Source organism: Leptonychotes weddellii, chromosome 14 (assembly GCF_054177405.1).
Source record: "Leptonychotes weddellii isolate Sample4059 chromosome 14, ASM5417740v2, whole genome shotgun sequence".
Lineage (NCBI taxonomy): Eukaryota > Metazoa > Chordata > Mammalia > Carnivora > Phocidae > Leptonychotes > Leptonychotes weddellii.
This window is the reverse complement of record NC_138382.1, coordinates 66,597,960-66,616,839: the sequence shown is the minus strand read 5'-3', so window position 1 is coordinate 66,616,839 and position 18,880 is coordinate 66,597,960.

The window sequence follows — 18,880 nt, the reverse complement described above, 5'->3', positions numbered from 1 at the left end:
GGATAAGCCAACAAACAGACTCTTAACTATAGAGAACAAATTGAGGGTTGCCAGAGAGTAGGTGAGTGGGGGCATGGGTGAAATAGGTGGAGGGGATTAAAGAGTACACTTAACATGATGAGAAAAAAATAATAAAAATTGATTAAATAAAAAAATAAAGAAAAAGAATATTACTCTCATCTGGATGACAACTATCATTTCACTTAGGCTACAAATTCTAGTACTTCCAAACCATCTTCTGAGTACAGCCTTAATACAGGACTCCATTAATTGTCCATTAACTGGTGCGATAATCTTCTGATATCCTTGTCACCCATTTTTCTTTCCTACCCCACTTGTGTCCCCAGTTCTGCTCCTCACATTTATCACTTATCCTCCAAAACCAAAAATGTGCTCAGACCACTTCCCTTGCTCAAACTCCTTAAATTACCTGTTATCTAAAACAGTATTTTTCAAAGCAGTGATCCATGCAACACTAATCACAAGAGATGCATTTATATATATGTATCTATGTGTGTATATATATATATAGAGAGAGATAATATCTGTATCTGTCTATATGTATCTATCTAGTTAAATGTATTTTTTAAATGCTGAATACTTAGAAAGGCTCTAAGAAGGCTTGTAGAAAAGAATTTTGTTTAACTTTGGTTAAGTTAGTTTTGTTCAATCTTTGGCCATAGAAATTCATGTGTGTGTGTGAATAATGCCTCTCTCTATACCCTTATTGCCCCATACACTCTAGTCTTTTCTTTCCTGGAAAGCATTTTTGAGAAATCCTGGTCCCTAGGTTAGATCCTAGCTCTATAGTATACACTCTTCTCTGTTCACTTAATTTATAACCACTCTTTCAGAAAGTCCACAGACACTGTCCCCATCAAACTTTCTCTATACTGCCCAACCAGATTTAGTCATTCCTTTAGGTTCTTATAGAAGTCTGTTTTAGATCTATGTACATTGTTCTGTAAATATTTGTCTTCTCAATATAAGCCAGAATTTCTCATCTTGGGCACTACTGATAATTCTTTGTTGGGGGGGGTGCTGTCTTGTGCATTGTAAGATGTTAACAGTTTCCCTGGCTTTTACTCACTAGATGCCAGAAGCACCAATATTACCCCACCACTCCCACTTATGATTATCATAAGCGTCTCCATATATTGCCAAATGTTCACTGGGGCATAAAATTACATCCTGTTGAGAACCACTAATCTAAGGGGTGAGGTACTAAAGGCCAGAAGTTTCAGCTTGCTCATTCATTTATCTCCACACCTAATACCCATGGTTGATTGACTATAAATACTTAATGAACAGTTCTTTGCACCCCCCCAAAATCTTTGCCAAACTACAGAACACATGAATAAAATAAATTCATCTCATTATAAATAAATATCTGCATATATGATATTATTAAGTATTATGTTAATATCAGTAATATTAATGTAATTAATTACTGTCATCCAATCACATTTCAAGAAAAAACATGCTTGCATTGGACAGATTTATTGAAGGAAACAGAAAAAGTAAAACTAGATTGTTGATACGGTAAGTAGCAGTTTCGGTAAAGTATTAGTAATAGCAGCCACGTGTTTAGTGTTTTTACATTTTCCAACTTACTTTCTTAACCTCACTTTCACCAACTGTAAAATGGGTACATTGTTATCTATTCTTTAATCACAAATGGTTCCTCTGATGGTAAATTAAATACGTATTTTAGAAAGACTTTGAAAATGCTAGAGTACTCAGGAAAGGAGATGATAATCTTATTCAACATGTCTGAGGACTAGAAGATACTGCTCCTTATAAATTTATTCTTCTCCAAAAAATAAATTTCTATTATTCTTGGAAGAACTAAAATATAAGTATCTAAAGACCAAAAAAAATGGTTTTTAAATTTTAATTTGACATTTTAGATAGTAACTTCTGTAAGTTATTTTACTAATATCCTTTTTTTCGAAAACTAATTGTATCATATTTGCACATAATTGAACTACTTCATGAGACAGAATCATCATTATAACATTCATGTGCATACTGAATCATTTCAACCTCCCTCTAGAAGGTTCAGCACATTGTACGTTCTGCTATTGTTCCCTGGTTCTATTTGTTTTTGTCACTTCTTACTTTTTTCCATCAGTTACATACCCTGAGCTGTCCCTCTTACTGCTTTCGTTGTGTCTTTGCCTAAGACTGCCCTTAAAAACTGTGTTGAAACTACTTATTTTCTATAAAAATTAAAAAAAAGACAAGAATATGTTTGTTTTACTTAAAAGCAAAGTGAGAATAAATAGGACCTAGGATCTTCTTTCTTAGGAAGAAAATGTGTGGACATTACTGCATAGATATTGAGATACTGGTTTTTAACTGCTCGGAAATCTTTTATTATTTCTCCTCTTTTTAGAGTTTCAGACTGAGTTATTATAAAGAAATGGCATTGTTGTTTGGGTGAGTACCAGCCAGGGGAGGGATGAGATAACATTCTGTGTACACAGGGGAACAGTGAAGAAGGGTGGGAGAAGATAGGGAAGAAGAAAACAAGACAGGATGAAAAAATAGAATATTAGAGTAGAAAGAAGACAAGAGAAGATTCTGGGTATTAATCTTCTCCTCTAAATGATTTATTCCACCTCTATTATAATCTTGTGGTAGAAAAACAGTCTTCAGAGAAAGATTCTTCCCGAATATATAAGCATGTTCCTCATGTGAAGGAGTTCTAACTATTTTTAATCAAGTGATACTTGGTACATGAAATAGTGGTTATCTTGAAAAATGGACGCTGGCATACATGTGTAACAGAATTTTTCTGTGACCAAAGCTCCCCTTTAGAATAGATTGACTTTTTTTCCCCCTGGGTGGGGGTAGTAGATTTACATTCTTACTGTTCCCTTTGTTCTAGGTGAGGCTTCTATTAAGGAACTTCAGATATTCCCTCTCTCAATATCCTCTGCTGCTACAGTGATGTTTAAGAAGCAGAGAGCTGGTGATAATTAGCACTTCCTGTACATTTTTTAAAGGTTTTATTTATTTGAGAGAGAGGGGTGGGGAGGAGCAGACGGAGAGGGACAAGTGGACTCTGTGCTGAGCAAGGAGTCTGACATGGGGCTGGATCTTACCTCCCTGAGTGCATGAGCTGAGCTGAAATCAAGAGTCAGATGCTCAACCAACTGAGTCACCCAGGCACTGCCTCTTGTACATTTTCTATGCATACCGCCTTAATTCCTTGAAAAAAATGTAAGTAGGCCTTTACAATCTGAATCCAGAAATTCTGTTTTTCAGGATTTTATCTGTAAAAGAGGAATGATATTATCTAACTCAGTGCTTCATGAATTTTAATGTGAACACAGATTACCTAGGGATTTGTTAAAATGTAAATTCTAATTCAGTACATCTGGGATGTGGCCAAGACTCTGCATTTCTGTTGTGGTATTTAATTTATAAGGTTTGTGTAATGATTAAATGAGGTAAAACTTAAAAGATCTCAAAGGACTATGCATATAGAAGCTGAGGATTACTGCTATTTTCTGATGATATACTATATACTAAAAGAGACTATCCAGAGTACAGTTGAAAAGATGTGATGAAATTCTTTTTAAGTAAAAAGATTGGTATTTGAAAATCTGGGTTCCAGTCCTATAGCTTTTGGGTAAGCTACCTCTTGAGTCACCACTTTCTGCCATGTAGGTTGGGAATGACTGCTCATCTTAGAAGGATTACATCAAAAAATGTATCTAAATTCCCTGTCACTGATTCCAGCACATAATAGGCAATCAGTGCATTGCAGTTGTTTTATTATATTGTTACAGAAGGCACAAGGTAGAGATATCAGTATCTGTCACTTTGCCCAACTTGTACGTTTCCAGATGGCTTGCAACTGGATCCAGAGACTCAAAAAAGGAAAAAAAAAAAAAGTAATGAAAGATTATTAACATGACAAATGGCAACTTTTTACTTATAACTGAAACAAAAGACATTTGTGACTAAGATGATAATGGAGAGCATTTTGAGAATGTTTACCCCAACACCAATTTATTTTCAATAAAAATAGTAAGTGTTCATGGCAATTAGAATTATAGAGTTGAAATTTATAAACCCACGTGTATTTTATTTATTCAGAACAGTTCCACCTGAATTGAGCTCAAGTCTCCACTGGTGCTACCAATGAAGAAAAAGCTTTTCTACGGAAATTAAGAGTGTGAAGCACATTGATAGGGAGGAGGAGGATGGAGAGTGTGCAGGTAGAGCAAATGCTTAACTCTATTAGTTTGGATTGTCATTTCTTGCTCACTTTTTTTATCCATATTAAACTTATTTTCCTGGCAATGTCTTCTACTCAGAAGTTTTAAAAGTAGCCCTTGCTACAGAAGGTAATATGTAAATGTATCCTCTGCAGCAGGGGTGGTTAATAAGCCGTAGGACCAAATCTGGCCCTCCACCTATTTTTCGCAGATAAAGTTTTATTGGAAAACAGTCATGTTCACTCACTTACATATTATCTATGGCTGCTGTCACACCGTAACATCAGAGTTGAGGGGTTTTGATAGAGACTGTACAGACTACAAAGTCTAAACTACTTACTATCTGAACTTTTATAGAAAAAGTTTGTTGAAATCTTCTCTAGAGGAAAATAAATCTAACATTTGTCAACAGCCTACTATATGCCATGTACTTCATCCATGTTATTTATTTTAATCAAAACCATATTATAAAAATTTCTTTAATGATTTTTATTTGCCAGTAAGTGTTGCAGATGCAGCAATCATCAGTAAAACACAGTTACTACCAACTTATATTTATAGAGGTGGGTAAATGTGATGACACTTAATGTGAATTATAGAATGCTACAGACTCATGTAGTTAGAGAATCCAGTTGACGTGGTCATGGAACACAATACAACTTTGAGATAAATATTCTAACTCCCATTTTAACAATAAAGAAACTGGGACTCAGAGAGGTTGAGAAATTTGCCCAAAGTCAGGTAGCTAAAACATCAAAGTTGTATTTATACACTTCATATACCATATACCCCCCCCTCCCCACACACATATTTCTAACTAGAAACACATGCTCATTGCTCAACAGGCACTGTGCTTCTGGAGTTTGTCTTAGAATTGCTGTCTCCCTAGTGTCTTACCTCTTATCTGTCCTGCCTTGTCCCATTTTCTGATTTCAGGAAAATTTCTATAATTCTGACCACCTTTCTGGCATGGTACCATTCCTTAAGTCCATTTTCTCTTTGGACCCATGCTTTCCTAGTGCCTGACCCACCTGACTTAATGTTCTCACCAATATCTCATTTATGTGCCTTGATGGGTGAGGTTTCTCAGGATCCCTGGCTCTGGTCTGACCACATCATTTCTACTCTCAGATTTTCCCTCAGTATTCCTGACCAAAAGAACCCATGACCCCCCACTAGTCAATCACTTTGGATCTAATGATAAACAAGCACTGAACAACTTCAGTTAATTTAACATTGGGATGCAGATGGATACTGCTGATGATCAGTCTTGCCTATTTCTTTAGCAATTCTACAAGGAAAGATACACTAAAAGCATGGCAAGGAAGACCCTTGCACATGGAATCAGTTAAACCTGCTTTTAGGTCTTACCTCTCTGACTGTTATTTTCTCATTTGTAAAATTCAGATAATTATAGGTATCTTAAAGACTTACTGTTAAGTTAAAATGAGCCAAGTTTTGTGACGGCACTTTGTATAAATATAGGTAATTGCACAAATATAGGGTGATGGTATTAATGTTAATTTTACTATTAGGTATTGTGTAAATGCATTTAAACTGTCATACTAATAATTTAATATTGCAGTGGGATAAAGAGGAAAAAATAAGAACATGGGAGATTAGAAGCAAAATATGAGTACAAAGTAGTGTTTTAGGAGAAAACAGAAGCAGAGCATAACCTGGAGGATCAAAAAGACACAATGCCAGAAGATATGTAATCTATGGAAAAACCAGACACAAAAGAGAACACACACCCCATGCTTTACTCTTGCCTGAGGACCTAGAAATTGCTTCTCTAACTCAAAGGAACTGGATGCTTCCTCCTTCTTAATATATATTTTATTGTTTATAAAATCTAATATGTTTTACACATAACATATGTTTCACTTTCTTCTTTTTATTGATTCATTTTTATTAAACAAAAGTATACAGATTGATGGCAAATGGGTGTGAATTCCTTTTGGGGGTGATGAAAATGTCCTAAAATTGATTGTGGTGAGGCTCCATAACTGAATATGAATATACTAAGAAACACTGAGCTGTACACTTTATACTGATCCACTATGGCAGTCATTGTGCAATTCACCAAACATGTGTAGTAGTTTACTTCCCTAGGCACATGGGAGGACTGATTTTTCCCCCCACTTGGGAATGAGCATGCCAAGGTGACTTACTTTGGCCAATGAACTATGAATGGGAGTGCTATGAGTCACTTAAAGACGGAGGCTTTATGAGCCACTATGTGATTTGACACATTTCATTTTCCACCTTGGTAATCATAGCAGAGAACACTGAGATTAAGTCTCCATCAGGCTGTGCTTTGGCTCACCCCTGTTGTACAGCATAAGAAGGAATCAAACCTTTTTTTTAAACCACTGAAACATTGGTGGTGTTTGTTACCCAGCATAACCTAGCCAATCCTGACTGATAAATCTAACCAGTCATAAACTAAACTGAAAAACTCCAAGCCTTCCCTATAAAAGAATTTGCAATGGCAAACTCACCACATACAAGAGGGCAGGCCAACATGTAGGCAGATCCAGTAATTACTTTAGGAAGGACAAAAAGTGTTTTCAATACCTTCTCCAAATTTCACCAATTAAATAAGCCACTCCTCCCTGAAGGAGTAAGAAGGACAAAGAAAGACCATGATTTATTGAAGTGAAAGTTCTATTATGGACACATGATTCCATAGGAATGGAGGTTCCTCTTGAGTAAGAAGGTAGTTCACTTAAACTCCCTAAGAGGATTTGAGTTCTCCAATAAAAAGTGTTACAGCTCTCCACCATCTTCCTCCCGCCTATCCTTTCTTCTCCTTTCTGCGACTCCTCCTCCTCAGGTTGTGTGTATTAAGTGAGGTGATGTATGAGAACATGCTCTGTAAATTGCAAAGTGCTACATTAATATTAGTTATGATTTTCCATTCTGTGAAATGAATACAACATTCCCTTCCCTGTTCACCTCCCAAAGTTGTACAGAATCCCACTCAGATGGGAAGATGAAAGTAACATCACTTCATAAATTTTAAATACCCACATGTATCTAAGCCATTAGTATTATTTTAATATGTGTTCTTATCAATAATGCAAGTATTTATTTACTCTATGACTCTAAAACTTACTAAGTCTCTAATGTTGAACTAATGACTCTTCCTCTGAGAAAAGTTTCCCTTTTCTGAAGAATGGAAAGAAGTATGGTCCTGTTAAGGACTAAATGAGAAATTACATGAAAATTGTTTCACAGAGTTTGGAATTTTGTTCCCCATAATGTATAACTGTTAGTGTTATCCTCATCTTAGAAGGGCTATATAACATTTTGTTGCAAGGCAGCACCTCATGGACACTATTTTATTCACCTTTGGCTGGGAGATGATCTGATGATCCAAGGTAAGTCAGGGTTAAATGTGAAAAAGAACACTGTCTTTTTTTTTTTCTTTTTTAAGTAGACTTACACCCAGTGTGGAGCCCAACGTGGGGCCTGAACTCACAACTCTGAGGTCAAGACCGAAGCTGAGATCAAGAGTCAGACACTTAACAAACTGAGGCCCAGAACACTGTCTTTTAAATATGAATTTAATCTACATTTAATCTACATACCTCAACCCAGCTTTTGTCAGTAGTAACAGTGATACATTGATCTCTATTTATGAAGATCTATTATTTTTACCTATTACTTTGTCTTCAAGTTTCAACATGAGGTTTGGCCTCTGAGAGCCTACAGTGTGCAGAGGCCCTCTGCCAACCCTCATTAGACAATATAAGAGATAATTAGACCTTTTCTTTAGTTCATTGGAATGTTGGTGTTGCTTGTTACATAGCATAACCCAGCTCAATCTAACTAAAAAATCTAGCAAGTTATAGGTCAAGCTGGGTAATTTAAAGCCTCTCCTACAGAAGGTTTGCTCTGACAAGAGTAGAGGGAAGGAATGTCGTTTATTGACTTCCTAAATTCCCAAAACTTTGGCTAATAGATGTGTCTGACATGACTCAGAGTTAATGCTTTGAGTTAATGCTCAGAGTTAATTGGTACATTGCCATTTGCCGTACAAAAGCCTACTCAGACTTCTTAGTAAAGACAATGACAAGCAAAAGAGAAGGAAGAAAGATACAACAAAGAAAATAAATCAGTGTGGGAAATTGTAATGCTGAATGCTGCATGAGGTAGTTTTCAGTTCCATGTGTCTATCTGGCGGCCATGGGTAGCACATTACTGAAGCTGGATTTCTTTACAACAAAGGGAAATAAAGCCAATGCTATCAAAATGCACCTGCCCCTCTTGCCATCACCAAATGAAAAGAAACTACACTGCCTAATCCGGAGATCTTTTTGGATTTAACATCACTAGAGTTTGGGCTTTCATTTAAATTGAGACAAGGTCAAGAAGAATGTTGCATTTTCATCTTTTTTTTTTCTGAGAAAAACCTGCAATTTTGAGGGCAGATAAAAAGAAGCACATATAAGACATGGACAGAGCCTCACTACCTTCAGAAATGAGCACAGATGAGGTTGAGAAAACAGACAGGATTTGAGCATTAAACCAGAAAGTCTCCCCTGAATTCATGTTCTAGATGCAAAAAGTAAATATGACAATGGGAGCTTTCATAAATTATAGCCACATTATCATTAAGGATATGGAAAGATAAAGGTATCTAACATTTGTTGAACACATACTGTGTGACAGGAATTGTACCTCATGCTTGTGAGCCTCATTTTCCCAATAATTTTTATAAAGCACTTGTTATTTGATGGATATCTGTTAGGAGTTTTACATGTACCATCTCATTTAATTTTAACTACAAGTCTGAGTAGATTTTCTCCTGTTTTCAGATGAGGAAAGAACAAGCTCAGAAAAGTTAAGTGAACCATAACAGTTAGTCAGCTAGCCAGTGAGTTGGGAATATTGAGATTTGAATTCCAATCTGGTTGACATCAAAGCTCAGGCAATTTCCACAATGCCAAAGTACCCCCTGGAGGGTTTCTAGTGTCTCCTCCTACAGAGGGGATAAAGCTCTTCTGCAGGTACCCTCTGCTGATATAGCATGTATACCAAGGCTAATGGTGTCTCACAAAAAGCTGAATTCCATAGGATGTTTCCTTGAGTTGGAAGAGAATCAGCTTCTTTGCAATTTCTACTCATTGACACTAATGGAGTCTTCTGAAACAACACAGAACAATAGTCATTTCTAGATTGGAAACAGCGATTTAGTTGCTATTCAATCTTCACTAGAATGTTTCCTGACCCCTTTAACCATTAGTTCAATGTTCCTTTAAATGTGACTGCTGTAAAGGGACCACTCTGTATTTTGAATAGAGAAATGTGCCCATTTGGATCTCAGTCATTCCCCGAGTACAGCATTCAGATTTAAAAGTTTCACTATAAGATTCATAAAACAAATTCTCTACCACTTAAGACTTCTCTGTTTATAATCATTTGCATTTCCCAATTGCCAGAGAAGTGATATAAGCTGCAGTGAAAAAATGACATTTCATTGACACACAGTGGACAATAAAATGACATAATTATGTCCAACACGCATGAATATTTTAGAACTATGCCCGGAGAATGTTAAATAAATCTCTTAAAATTCTGCAACTACAGCAAGCTTTCGGTTCTCCTATTCCACTCTACTTTCTGTTCATTGGCTTTTAAAGAAATTTTGTCAGTAGAATCATGAGGGCTATTCCTATTTTAGTATATGTGCTGCCGAAGCGAGCACGAGGGCTATTCCTTATATTTTGTTATCTATCCCATTTCTATCATTCTCTAAGGAGCTCAATGTATTTATCCCTTTGACTCCCATGGATTATTTATTAAACACATTTTTTAATTTGTTAATTTTAAAATTCACAATTTTGCTTTCTCCCACTTAGAGAAAGCAACATTATTATTTAAGAATTGTACAAATATACAGGGCTTTTTCTTTTTTCTTTTTTTTTTTTTTTTACATTTTTAATCTCATTGTACACTACATGACCATTGCAACTTAAGGGGTATATCTAAAGCTCCAGCTTTTTTGCAGAGTATTGACATGCAGAAGACCCTCAGTAAAGCTGGCAAAGAGACAGATTTCTGGGAATTCCAATCAGCTATAGAAATGATTCTTGCATAAGAGGCAGGATGGAGCAGAGACATCAGCCTTTTAATTTCTAAGATTCAATAATTTTCGAAAGAATGGAACTTGGGCAGTTTCAGATCATCAATAACTCCTGAATGGCTCTCCATTGTCCTTTAAATACAGTTTAAAAGTTTCTGGCAACATTTAGAGTGTGGGGGATAAGCAGACCTCTGCCTGTGTCTTCACCCCAACCACACTCTTGGTCCTGCCACATCATCCCCACCGGCTTTATTTCAGACGCCCAAACGAGTTGAACTTTTTGCACATCAGAGTTTTACACAGCCTATTTTCTCTGCTTGGAATGCTCCTTTCCCCACTTGGGTAAGTTCCTCACTAGTAAACTCTCACTTAAATGTCACTTTCCTAAGGAGGCCTTCCCTGTGTGTCCCCAGCACAACACCAAGTACATAGTGGTCCTCGATACCAATAAGTTGAATCATTAAGCAACTGCCACCCACAGTGTGCATTATCTTTACTACATTAAGTGGGAGACAAAAAATAAGACATGCCATTGAAGAAGCTTTACATTAAGGCTAAAACCAAAAAACGTCTTAGCTTGTTTGATGAAATAATTCTTTTTTTTTTTTTTTTAAGATTTTATTTATTTATTTGACAGAGAGAGACACAGCGAGAGAGGGAACACAAGCAGGGAGAGTGGGAGAGGGAGAAGCAGGCTTCCCGCAGAGCAGGGAGCCCGATGCGGGGCTCGATCCCAGGACCCTGGGATCATGACCTGAGCCGAAGGCAGACGCTTAACGACTGAGCCACTCAGGCGCCCCGATGAAATAATTCTTATTGGTTATACTCACATAACATCTTTTGTGAGGAGGAGCTAATTTCTTTTTTTTTTTAATGGCTCCTGTTTTTTTTTTTTTTTTAATAATTATGTTCAGTTAGCCAACGTATAGTACATCGTTATAATTTCTTCTTTCATGAAATTTAAAGTAGATGAAATTTGGGACACATGTCAATGAGCATGAGGATGTATGTCCCTTCATCCAACAGATCCAGCCATTATGACTAAGTTTAAATCTGTGACTGGTACTTGGAATAGCACCATGATGGGATGATCGGGTCTGGTCTAATTACTCACTTAAAGGATGAGGAAACAAAGAAGTAGTGATGTGAATTGGTATGTACACTTCATCAAAGAGATGGGACGTGGAGGAGCCAAATAGGATAAAATTGTGCTGAAGTTTTGGTCTCTGGCTTTTTCTTTATGAAATGCAAATCACTCAAAAGGAAGGGCGGTGCCAGTTGTCCACAGGGACAAGGAAGGGGCTAAGTGTTACAGTCTTCATCTTCATGACGGGATTGGCCATTAACTCAAAGGGTGGCTGCCAGTCCAGGGTCCAGGTTCGGATGATACACCATACTGATCAGTCCGATGAGCCCTACGTTCTTCCTCAAAGAAAAGGCATTCTACAGTTGTAGAGTTAGACAACATCAACTCATGTCTGTGATGGAGCCAGGACAGATATGTTATACTGAGTAATAAACAACCCCCAAGTTTCAGAGGCTGAAAATAACAGAGGGTTCTTTCTTTCTCACACTACATGTCCATGCAGGGCAGCAGAGTGCTCTGTCATTACAGTCAATTAGGGACCCTGGCTGATGGAGGACATCCCTACCTATGCTTCCAGGATTACCAAACACTGCAGTGTCTGACACTGCCCTGATAATTAAATACTTCCACCTCGAAATGACACACAGCTTATCTGTTTACATTTCTGGGGGTCAAATCCAGTTATGTGATAATGTCTAACTCAAAGAAGGTAGAGAAGTACAATTTTCCCATGTGCCAAGAAGGGAGAAAATCTGGAATTTTTTTAACAGACTTAATAATTACTACAGTCTGCTTTTCTGGTAGCAAATATATATATTTGTAATTTGTAATATGTAAAATATATATATATATATATATTACCTGGTATACATGCTTATAAATGTAAAGAATTATGCTTTGGTAATGTGAGTATTGGTAAATATCAATGCTATATATATATGTTTTACATATTACAAATATTTTATATATTACATATTATATATAATGCATATGTATTTATATATATAAAATTTCTCCTTCCTGCTTATAAAACATCCATTCCCACACCACCAAAAAAGAGAACTCAAGAGCTCAACTCAAGAACTTGAGGCAAGTCATCCACTCACTAATCAGCTTGAAGTCCAGACCCCTGAATCCCTGCTCTTCCTTCATCAAGTCTAGAGATGATTCCTAGGATTGGATACCAATATCCAATAAAATAACATGCATAGGATTACCATAATAAATAACCTCAATTATAAATAGAGGAGACACAATAGATGGTCTATCACAACTATGAAATCCTGCTGCGGAGATGTGACAAGGTTTCCTCTGGGAGTAGAAAAGGTTCCCAGTTTAGTGTTCCATTCTGTTCCTGGGGTGGGGCCTCTATTCCTTTGCTTGCTGTGGCCCATGATGCTGTCATGGTCCATTTCCTGTTTGTAGAAATGGGATTCTTCCGTTTCCATTAACCTCCTTGGCCACACCAAAAAGTGGGCATTAAAGAATATGCCCTATTCAGTGGTTGAGCATCTTTCTCAGTCTCTTTGCTGCTTAGGAGTTTGAGAATCCTAGTAATTTTAAATCTCAAACAAAGACTGTGATTTACTTGCAGTGCCACTCACTTAAAATGCTAGTAGACTTTGTATCTCTGAATCCAGTCATTTCTATATGCCAATGACACTCTCACTGTTCTTTCCTAGATACAGTTCTTAGATTTGATATATCTTTGTTTGCTTGCATCCTATCCCTCCCCTCCCTGCCATTTTAATTACAACAGCCTATAAGGGATTCATGGGCAAGCCAAGATTTCTCTCTCTTCCCCCCACCCCCCCAAGCCGCTTTTTTGCAATTGAATGCAGGAACTTAACTGTACCTTTCCTCTGAAACACCTTAATGGACTCAAGAGGTTTTAACCGTGGTTGTAATGGCCATTCCTTTCATCTGACCCTTGCTGCAAGTCTGTTTTCTTTGGTGTTTGTTATAGTCAATGACGTTCTCAATGATACATATGTTTTTTAAAGACTGGGTTAAAAAACAGTTTCCTCTTTTAATCCTGCAAGTTACTATACCTCTTTTTTTTTTTTTAAAGATTTTATTTATTTATTTGAGAGAGAAAGAATGAGAAAGAGAGCACATGAGAGGGGGGAGGGTCCGAGGGAGAAGCAGACTCCCTGCCGACCAGGGAGCCCGATGCGGGACTCGATCCCGGGACTCCAGGATCATGACCTGAGCCAAAGGCAGTCGCTTAACCAACTGAGCCACCCAGGCGCCCCAGTTACTATACCTCTTGAGTGTCTCTACTTTCTTCTACTTAGTTATTTTCTGAACTCATTCTTTTTTTTTTTTTAAAGATTTTATTTATTCATTTAAGACAGAGAGAGAGAGAGCATGAGCAGGAGGAGAGGCAAAGGGAGAAGCAGGCTCCCCGCTGAGCCAGGAGCCTGATGTGGGGCTCAGTCCCAGGACCCTGGGATCATGACCTGAGCCGAAGGCAGACGCTTAAACATCTGAGCCACCCAGGCGCCCCTGGACTCATTCTTTTCTTGTAGCAACTTGCCAAATGTTGCCAAAAGCACCTACATCATGTACCATATCACATGAGTATGATGGTGATGATGATGACAACCCTTAATTCTCAATACCTTAAGGCAAATCCAGTGTGGATTGGCAATGGCTCTCTACTCACTGCTGTCTCTCAAGACCCACGTGGTTGCAGATGCCACCCAAACACAGGCTTCTCTTGTCACTGCAGCAATGGAGAGTGGCCATAATAAAGGAGGAACTGTCTTGTAAAATATTCCCCCCAGGGGAAATAGAGAATGCTTCTGTTCACATTCCATACCCATGTCCAGCTTTATGGAACCGAGGAAGCACAACACTAGGACGTGACTCAGAGAACAAGAATCAGAAGAAACATCTAGTGACCAGCCCTAATAACCTCCACACCATGTATCACTGAAGGATATTCAGTTCTTCTCTCTCTTTTTCCCAGCTCAATGTACCAGTCAAGGACACTCAAGTGAAAGGGTCACCAGACTGTTCACTAAATTAGGAGAAGTCTTCATGCCTATAAATGTGAAGAATTATGCTTCGGTCATGTTAAGTACTGGTGAATATTAACTGTGATTGTTCAGGTGGAGGGAGAGGGAGTCAGTGTGCACCACTGGCAGTAACTGACGAGAAGCACAGCTACACTTGAGCTTCACAGAACGGGAGACGCTGCCTCACCTCTGGCATCCTTTGGCCAGGCTGAACTGCTGCAAAGGCTGGGAACCTACTGACGGAGGTGCTTTTTGTTTACAGAATGCAGGAAGGTGACCCAGAATCTTTGAGGACCCAGTGACACTGAAAAGACTTTGTACGTATTTTCTACCCTGTCAGAATGTACAGGCTCTCTGTTCAGGTGAGACTGTGGGATTTGGCCACTAGCTAGAGATCTTTTCTCTACTCCCACCTCAAACCTTGGGCTCAGGAGGCAGTGAGATTTGGCAAATAAAAGTTCTAAATTGTACATCTTGTCACAAAGCACAATCTAACATGAGGATGCTGAGACGGATCTGAAACCACAGTAGTGACCTGAGTAACGGTTTTTCTTTTCTTTTTTTTTTTTTTTAAAGAATTTTTTTTTTTTTAAGATTTTATTTATTTATTTGAGACAGAGAGAATGAGAGACAGAGAGCATGAAGGGGGGGAGGGTCACAGGGAGAAGCAGACTCCCTGCCGAGCAGGGAGCCTGATGCGGTACTCGATCCCAGGACTCCAGGATCATGACCTGAGCCGAAGGCAGTCGCTTAACCAACTGAGCCACCCAGGCGCCCCTGAGTAACGGTTTTTCTGCCCATAACTGTGATTGTGGCATTTGTAGTTATGTGGTCTTGAATAACTATTAAATCATCTCATGCCTCAGTGTCCTCATCTTTAAGAAGGTATGATCAATTACATATTCCTCATGGTGTTTCCATCTCTCTAAATACCTTGAAGATATTTATGAGATACTACTTGGGTCAACTGCTATACTTACCTGAACAATCATCATGACTTTCAATCAGAAATGGCAACATTGTTGCGATTGTTGTTTTACTGACCTTGTAGAGCAACAAAGGAACTTCTATAGGTAGGTGGAAAGAGAGATTAATATCAGCCTTCAAATATTTCCACTCCCTCTGTTTATGAATCAGCAGAAAATTGTTCTTAGAATCAGCAATCTTTGGGGGATACCTCTGCACAGAAAGAATTTATCCTTACATTACTGGTGCAGGATGATATCCATTTACTCTGGCCCTAATTCCAACATAAATATTTAGTGTACAGAAGAAGTCTGCAGCATAGATGACTGGTTGTTAAAATACACAAAGATTGTTGAAAGAGGCATTCTAGCTTTGAATAAAGTTTGAAGACACACTTCTGCCAGGAATGGTTTGAGTTGAAGTGTTCCTAGAAACAAAGTGAGTAGCTCAGCTGTCAGGGCCCAGCACAGATGTTGTGTTCTCTTGAAACCCTCTGATTTCAAAATTATCACATCCTTACTTATCAGGGAAGCACAGGAAACTAGTGGTTTAAGGCGCAGCAGCTGTGTTGACAACCTCAGCTCACATACCACTCTGCCAGTCACTACCCAAGTGGCCTCTGACACACAGTTCAGCCTGAGCTCCTGCGTTGCTTCATCTACATACCATTTAGCATTGCATTATCTACCTCATGGGGTTTTTGTAAGGATTAAATACTATTATACATGTAAACCACTTGGAACAGTACCTGACAGATGATATACACTTGATTACTATTTGCCATTTTTAATCACATGGCTCCTCAAATAGAATACAATTTACATGCCTACATATTTGTTTTCTATATTCAGACAGTGAGCACCTTGACATTGAAGAAAGGCACCACTGAGCACTGTTGCAAAGTAATACCAACAATAATAATAGTAATAATGAAAATCAGCATTAACTGAACACATACCACATCCTAAGCATGTTTAGGTGATTTAAATACTGTACCTCATTTGATCTTGCTAATTAATCTCGTTAATTTTGAAGAAACTGAGGCTTAGGTAGTTTAAGAACCTCGCTGCAATGGGAAAGCATAGCCCTTGATGATGAACCTAGATCTATTTAGTTGCAAATCTAATGCTCTTAAACACCAGGCTCGATTATTCCACAGTATGCAAACTGCCTATTTGAATTCTCAGCCTTTATAGCACAACATCTTACACTCAGTGAACATTCCGCAAATGTTTTATTTTCCCCCCCATGTTTGTTGAATTAAATGTGCTCTTAGTTTTTGGGAATGGTGATTAAATATGATTGCTTAAATATGAATCACTTGGCTATATGGAGCATATCTTAAAGACTTGTTCTTCTATTTGCCCATCATCCTGTATTTCTTTTTATTTTTTATTTTTCTAAAATTCATATCTGACTCTCTCTCCTCTCTTGAAAACCATCAACAACTCTCCATTTCTTACCAGATAAAATCCAACCTCTGGATTTGTAATGCTAGCTTGTCATAGTCTCTTTCCCTCCCTATTTCAGCCTGAAAACAAAACTGGTTGAAAAGAATAAAAATGGCTAATATGCATTCAATGTCAGCCTTGGTTTCAGCCTGTTAAATAAATTTCCTCATTTAATCCTCAAAAACCTAATACTTAATCCAGGGGTAGGTATTAGTATTATTCCTGACTTATAGATGGGACAGCTGGATTAACTTGGACAAGGTCACAATACTAGAAGTGGTGGAGTGAAAATGTAGATTATAGGAATCTGGCTTTAAAGCCTGCAAACAGGGTATTAAGGGATACTATACTGAGTGGTGGGAGCATATACCAAGGAACCAGGGGAACTTCCCTGATGGTGTGTGTTCAAAGAAGAATCTGGTCTTGAGTAGGAATTTATCAGGTGGAGAAGATAGGGAATAGGATTTTAGTGAGAGAGAACCTTATGTGTGAGAACCTCAGTTTGAGGGGGTGGGGAGAGATAAAGAGAGAGACATGTATTACAAGTCTTTAGAACAATGGCTATCTCATTGAAGTCACCCAGTATACATTATCTTTTTTCTTTTTTTAAGATTTATTTATTGCAGAGAGAGGGAGAGAGAAAGAGAGAGAGCATGCAAGAGGGAGGGGCAGAGGGAGAGGGAGAGAGAAACTCAAGGAGACTCCCTGCTGAACACAGAGCCCGATGCAGAGCTTGATCCCAGCACCCTGAGATCACGACTTGAGCCGAAACCAAGAGTCAGACGCTTAACCGACTGAGCCACCCAGGTGCCCCCAATATACATTATCTTACTTGAAGCCACCCCCCCCACAAATATTTATCTCTTGATCAAAATGTATACATGCACAGGGATAATACATGCCCATATAGACAATACCCTATTTAACAATCTCAGGGGGCCATCAAAACTGTCTGCTAAATTCATATTGCCTTTAAGTGGAAACCAGCTATGATAGTTCACAAAGGGGATGCTTTTTATTATATGAAATAATCCGAGTCATCTTTCTCTGTTTCTTTCCAACAGTCCAGCTTCTGTGTTCCCCCAGCCACCACTTCACCTCTCATCCCTTCCCGATCTGGGTCCCTTCTAGATATCACCTTACATTTATGCTCCACTAAGACAGAAAGACACAGATCCAGTTCCAGCAGAAAGCACAAATGTGGAACATTTCCATTAAACAGAATGAGTGTTGCATGGTCTGGGACTTGTGGACGCATCTGTCCAACCAGGCTTTTTGTTGAATTAAAACTTACTGAAGCCAGGTCAGCAAAATTTGGTGGTGTTTGGCTTTCCACAGGGGTGCAGAAGCTGCATTGCTAAACAGAAGTCTTAACTGCATAGTTTTCTATGCAGTTCTGCCTTTGTGTACAAAAAATACGTAGACATCATATAGATACTTAGTATCATTAATAATATTTCAAGGTTGATGATTCGAAATTTAACAATAGCAACTATTAACTAATAATAATAGGCACCACTTAGAAGAAGTTACTTGCTGAGCATCAGCATCTTGCTAGATTTTAAGAGAGAGTCTGTATTTCTGAACTCCCCCGTCTTCCTGTGTAGTCTCTACTCCAATAACACTTGTGGCTTCTTGCAAGAAACTTTACTCTGAGACTCTCATGGAGGATAAGTGAGTCATTAACTGTTGGGTAGCAAACACTGGTCTATGTTTTCAATTATTAAGAGATGATTTATCATAAGTTAGTAAATACCAAGATTTCACTTCCTTCCCTCTCGACCCAGTGATCCTGTGACTGTGGATCTCTTTCTACTTTGCCTGATGCCCTTCCTCACCCTCTGGATGAGATTCCAGGTCCTGAGGAGTGTGGAGGTGGGAATGGGGTTTGGAATGGGCTTTAACAAGTCCTTTTAGCCTCACGTTAATCTAAACCACATTGGTTAAAAACTCTTAAAGTAATAAATGTAATATTTAACTTTAAACCTGCTGACTCTTGGATCTATTTCACTCTTTTTTATTTTTTT